The sequence below is a fragment of the Lepeophtheirus salmonis genome, chromosome 3 (genome assembly GCF_016086655.4).
Source record: "Lepeophtheirus salmonis chromosome 3, UVic_Lsal_1.4, whole genome shotgun sequence".
Classification (NCBI taxonomy): domain Eukaryota; kingdom Metazoa; phylum Arthropoda; class Copepoda; order Siphonostomatoida; family Caligidae; genus Lepeophtheirus; species Lepeophtheirus salmonis.
The window spans coordinates 18,663,799-18,670,594 of NC_052133.2; positions in this window are offsets into that span (position 1 = coordinate 18,663,799).

The window sequence follows — 6,796 nt, forward strand, 5'->3', positions numbered from 1 at the left end:
ATGTTTGTATCATTTCTTTGTGTTTCTTTAAAAAAAGAAAAGGTATGCATACACACATATGTAGTTCTTAAGCCTTTTTATGTATATGAGCAGACGCCGCCCCGTCCGCAGGATTATATTTATGAGAAGGCTTGGTTTTGTTTTATAAATAATCCATAATATAATTGTTTTGAAAAATTCAAAATATTTAATTTTTGGAAAAAAATTTCAAAAATCCATAGTTTCTCCAAAACTAAAATTTTTTGGAATAAAGTTTGAAATATTTAATTTTCTAGTAAAAAGGATTTTTTAATTTGGGGGACTAAAGCCCCTCATTGCGGACGCCCCTGATAAGTAGATGCTCAGGAAATCAGCGCATAAGAAATTTCTTAATTATACGGTTTTGTTTGAATCTTAAACAAGATTTGGATAGGAATTCGGGGGAAAAAAACACTATACTAAAGTCTGCAATTTTCTGAAAATTACTATAACTCGTCACAAATATTATTCGGAAAACTCAATTAAACTCGAACGATGAAACTCGATATATACGTGTAAGTCTTGTCACATTTCGCAATTTTCACAACGATTCCGGTACCAATATAAATACCGATATTTTGGTACTTTTTAATACATTTTTGAATAAAATAATTCGACAAAAATGTCGTTTAAGGCCATTGACATGTACTTACAGAGGCGCCCACAAGATTTTTATTATTAGTAGAGACTAGTTAATTTATGACTTTTGTAAAAAAAACTGATTTTTCCTTTTATACAAATAAAATTGGATCTTCATCCAGATCAAATGAGACTGAGTACGATCACAAAAAAAAAAATATCTGTGGAGTCTAGAACATGAATGTATATGTAATTGATGTACAGAGGTCTTCAATAATATGAGCATCTAGTTTTGATAATCGAAAATAAATCCATGAAAAAAAAAGTTTTAGATTTTTTCAAAATTATTTTTTCTTAACGATATTTTCGTAGGAGCATAACTTTTGCAATTATTACAAAAAAAATGATATTATTACAAAAAAAGAGATTTTTCTATATAAACTCATAGATATGAAAAATTGAAAATGGTGAGGTTGTGTTAAAAATGTTCCTTGTCATGTTATAAATGAATTTTTTATAGAGATGTTCATTAAATAAAATCGAAAAGGAGGAAAAATTGCGTAAACTGCATTGCGACAAGGTATCAATCCTCACTTAGTATAAGACACAAGGGCACAGACAAAAAATGTACAACAAAAATATAAGGGAAAGAAATAAGGTCTTTATATACAGTCATTACACCAATTGATTGCACTGTTGATATTCTCTCATGAGTCATGATTAAAAAAAGTTATTCTTTATATAATAATTGTTAATATTTTGTTGTATTGTCTTTATTAAAGAATTTAATTACAAATTTACTTTTTTAAATAAATTTGTAGTTCAAAAAGAATCTTTTAGGATTTTAAATATAAAATACTTGAAGTGAATGGGACATTATCAACTTAAATAATACTGTAAGGAAATAATACAATTAAATAATTAATTAAGATTGTTCCTCATTCCTGCTTTCTCTGTTCGTCTCTTTTCAGAAAGTGTTTCCTGTATCTGAACACGAACTTGGCACTATTTTCAAATAATTTTTGTCTTAATATTCTCACAATAGGATAGGGTTCTTTTTGAATACTTGAATACATACAAAAAAACCAAATTACCTATTCGTAAAAAATGTGTAAATTAACACTATTATTAAATTTGATAAACTGGAATAAAACTGGAATATTTTATTAAAAAAGTAAAATAAAATAAACACGTACAATTTATTTCAACTTTTTGTAGAGTAACTTTATTAAATTGATATTTCTTTGAGTAATGAAAAATAGTTTATTTATAAATTATTTATCTAAAAAAAAGAATGAAAATGATCATAAAGTAATTCTTACAATTTGTTTTCCAAAATAAAGTTATATAACTACTTTATCTGAACAAATGTTTACTGATATTTGAGTAATTTTACACTTATTTATATCAATATAGTTTTGTGCTAAGTTTTTGGGATCAATATATGTAGTTTCATATTAAATGTATGCATTTTTTGACGAGTGGGTTACACGTAGTTATACATACAAATACGTAGAAAGTTGGAGGATGAATTATTGTAATTCCATTTTATTCTTGAATAACTATAGTTATAATAAAATATGGAATTAATACAGTAGACATAATTAATGTCTACAGTTTTTTATATGAAATTCAATAGAAAAAATCAAATATGTAAAATAAAGAAACGGGTAATAAAATGGTAACCCTGACCACTTGAAGAATGTTTTAGAAGAGAGTAGTTGAACTGTCCTGACGTTTTATGAGATCGTCAGGAAGCCAATCGTAAATAAATTTATAATCTTCTAGCGAGATTAATTAAAATGTTCTATAAATATAAACATACAACTTTGGTAAATAAAAATTAATACAACCAACCTTTTCTGAGATGAAAACCACATGAAGGAGAGTATCAGCTTTTCTCTACATCAGAATGAGATACTCTGAACTATGGAACAGTTCCGAAACACCCAGTACAACAGCTATTTGGGCTTCCGTGCTGATAAGGTGCCCTCATCAATACCGTAAAGCAGCCCACCTCTATCGCTGGTATTACATATTATAAAAAAATAATTCCGGCGTATTGGTTTCTTAAGGGCCTCAAGATCAACGCCAAGAAGTACTTGAAGAGCTTAATATGGTGGTATTGACTTGGAGCAAGTCAAATGATCCTCAGCCAACTATTTTTGGTATAAGGACTAGCCACTGGGGCACAAGGCCACGACATAGTATCTGAAAAACTATGTCGAACTTTTGGGCTTGGACAATGTGGTCACCCTCCAGCCAGAACTGTAAACTCTTAGACTACAGCATCTGGGACAATATCAAGAAGGATGCTTGTGCAGCTGTGTTGAAAACTTGATGACTTTTTTTGAGAAGGACACTCTAGATTAGCTGCAAGCAATCATGAGAAGAAAGAAATATGGACAAATCCCACTCCGTATCAACCAATGACAATCTAGACATATTCAAATATATATATTTTTATTTTTATTTTGATATGCTTTTGCCTTTTCCCCGTGCTTTAAGATGTGAGAAACTAGAAACTCATATTTTAGTGATTGAATTAGGTCATATTCCTTACCTCATTGCCCATAAAGATTTTCCAAATTGACATTGTTGATGATTTTGGGTAGTTTTTGAACAAAAAGTATAGTATAAATCACGCAATTGAATGTCAAAAAAGACATTAAACTAAAACACGACTGTGTAAGAATATATATAAATATATATTATTATCTAGGTATCAAAATAGCCCAGAACAGTTAACTATGGAAGTATAGAAGCTGGAATAATCATGTAGCTTTTTTATTTCGAAATGAGGGTAATATAAAAGTTGTGAATGATTGAAAAAAGGGAAAAAAGAGTCAACGCCAATTTTTAATATTTCCTTAAGAGGGATTTAAAAATAACAAGCTTCGTTGCATGTATGATTATTCCATGTGTAGAGTTAACTTATTTGTAACGAACAAACTACATTTAAAAATTAGAAAAGGAAAAACGGTTGTTATGTGTGCTCTTGAACTAGTCATGGGTGGGTATTCTGCATTAAAAGGTGCCTTCATAGAAATCCGCACTTATCTTCAAAAAATGTCGGTTTTTTTCTTGGATGATCTTCTTAATTACAAGGATAATCTTTTAGCTATGATGACACATAAAAGAATTTCTAAAATGCAGAAGACACAACATGGGCATACTTATGATTCTTCTAGGGAACTTTATGTAAGACAGCAACTTGCTTAAGATAAAAGTTGTATCAATAACAAAAATGTGGTTTGAATCATCACTACCACTCTGATTAAAAATGTTTTAAAGAGAAGAAACATGCAGTTAACTGAAAGACAAGCCTGTAATAGTTTTCAGAACCCATTGCTCATTTCTTCTGAAAAATGGGTTTCTTACCGTGCGATGACTGGAACCCGTGAAGTGTCAGCTTTTTTCAGCAACGACAAACTTTGCTACTTTTGTAGGGAAGAGCAAGAAACAACATCTCACATTCTATATGAATGTGAAAACACTGGAGCCAATTTATGGCACATTGACAGAAGAACTATAAGTGGTTTTTGGAAGTCCAATAAAGCGACAAGATTTTTTTGTTCTAAGATCAAAAAGTGACGTAAACCTGCATGCAGTAATTGTAAAATTACAGACCTGTGTGTATGCAATGAAATCAAAGAAAATGGAAATTGGTGCATGTATTTTAAACATTGCAAGAAATTATTTAAAAATTTTAATGAACTATGGTTTTTACTTATTTTGTTGCTTTCTTTTTTTGTGTGTGTGTCGTTTTAGTATTCTTGGAAAATTTATATGAATAATATGAAATTATTTGAACATCAGAATAAATTGATAATGGTTAAAAAAACCGGGTGTTACGTGTCCTTTTTCTTCATCTTGTGTTTCTTCATTCTTTAATATGTCGTCTTGGGGGTGTTAACTTCTCCCCCTGAAGTAAGTGTTTGTTGCCTATCTTTGATGCAAATTGTTGGAAAAACAATTAATTATTTAACTCCTGATAATTTTACTTACTTTTCAATTACATACAATAATATACAAAGCTGGATTAAATATTTGTGTTTGCTCAAAAAAAGACGGAGAAGAACCTTTAGGATATGTTGCAGTGTTATAAGTCCTTGTTAAATTCACAGTATAATTGAGCTTCGACATCGGAAAATTCTTGCACATACCCTTCTTTATTTCCTTCTCCCCCTTCTCCCTTGTTACAGCTGTTTGTAAATGATCATAATGGAAGGCCATAACAGCTAAACATCCAAGCCTTAATTTTCAGATGCAAGAGCACATTTTAAGATTAATTTCTAATTTATTCTGTCAGAGGTGTGCAATGAACATGACACAAACTATCATTATTTAGTGACGTCATTTATATTCACCCTTCCTTTTATCAGTGATGTGTAGCGCGTCAACTCGGCTCAAGGATCTACTCAAAAAGTTTTACAAAATGAAAATTATATGCAAAAGCTCTAACAAAACTTTTGACTACTTTTTATTATTTGAGGTTTTCGAGAGACTAAACTAATCGGATATAAAGAGGTACAGTTCAAATGCAATATTTGTAGATTTGACACGGGATTAATTTCATATTAATACGTACTGTATATCCGTACCATTTTTTCATATGGTTCCTTATCCGTTTGATATTTTGATTCTTTCTCAATATGGAGGTGTGTTTTTGAAATGGAACGGCTCTGATTACACTCTCTAACAGCAAAAATAGTACAAAATAGTATATGCTGTATTTAATAGAATTTGATCTCTTGATTCCTATTATTGCCTTATTTTTTCTCTCAGAGCCTCGTGGTCTTTATAAAAAGAATTTTTTTTCTCTTTTCTTTTTGCTATTTGTAAGGTTCAAAGTTGTTTTAAGTCCTTGGTGTGGAAGATAGGGATGATGCAGACATTTTGAAAATAGTTTTAGAATTTTTTAACATTTGGCTTTAGAATATATTAACATAATTTATACCTATTTTCAATACCAATGGCTAAAAACAGCTTTGAACCTTAAAAACTGCCAAAAATAAGAAAAGTTATATCGCCTTTTTCCGAAGACCACGAGGCTCTGTGAGAAAAAAATACCCTATATTTGGAATCAGGGGATCAAATTGTACTAAGTTAAGCATATGTAGTTCTAGTGCATTAAAAAAAGAGTCTGGACTATATAAAGAATTGACTATCCTTTGTATACCTTTATTTGCACGTATGATTCTCTTATTTTAGAGTTGTCATGAAATATGTGTTGTCACTTATCTTTCACATCGTTTTAAGGACCAATTTATTCATGAAGGCAATTATAAATATTTATTTTAGATGCATTGAAGTTATTTGAGATGTTATACAACGATTATTATTCACCATAATCTTATCAGACTATATAAAGTTGAAGTTTTGAATTTGAATTTTTTTTTTTTCTGAATCCCTCAACACAATTTTTCTGACTTGCCTCATGGATTGGCCATTGTCTTTATCAAGGCAGCAAAGTGTAATTTTAAATAAGTGGAAAGGATAGGGGTTGATAGTTTTAAGGGTAATTTAATCAGAGAGTTTCACCTTTGTAATTATATGAAAACTTTTCATTTTGTTAAGAAGTATCAATATATTTAAAAAAATTAGCTTGCTAGTGTATAAATATCAAGATATTATACATAATACCATCGTATTTATATAAAAAATAAATTGGGCATATTTTCTCTTTTTTGTTCAAAATTGTTTTTATGTTAACAAACTGCATATTAAAAAGATCATGTTACTATTTCTTTGCCTCCTTTTTTAATATGAAACTACAATATCATTATTTTTACGAAATTTTATAAAAATAAAATGTTCATTAATATCAAAATTACTATTGAGCAAGATCTTCTGTAAGCATTTATTCTTATGAAAATGAACAATAAATTATTTACGCTCAAATAAGTTTTTTTTGCTATTAAACAAATGAAAAATTGAAGTATTATTATTCTCAAACAAAATCCATAAAAAAATGATTTTGTTTTGTATTTACATTATATTTTCTGTGGATTTAATCATTTTCTATAAAATATATTATATATATTTTTATTTTTTTGCTTCAGCCTTAATTTAAATATATGATATTAAGAGCAAATTTTTGTAGAGCAACGAAGAGAAGTCAAACCAAAATATGACTAAAACTTGTGCAAGATGTTTTCTAGTGGGTAATCGGAAAAGTTTTTTTTTTCTTTTTTCC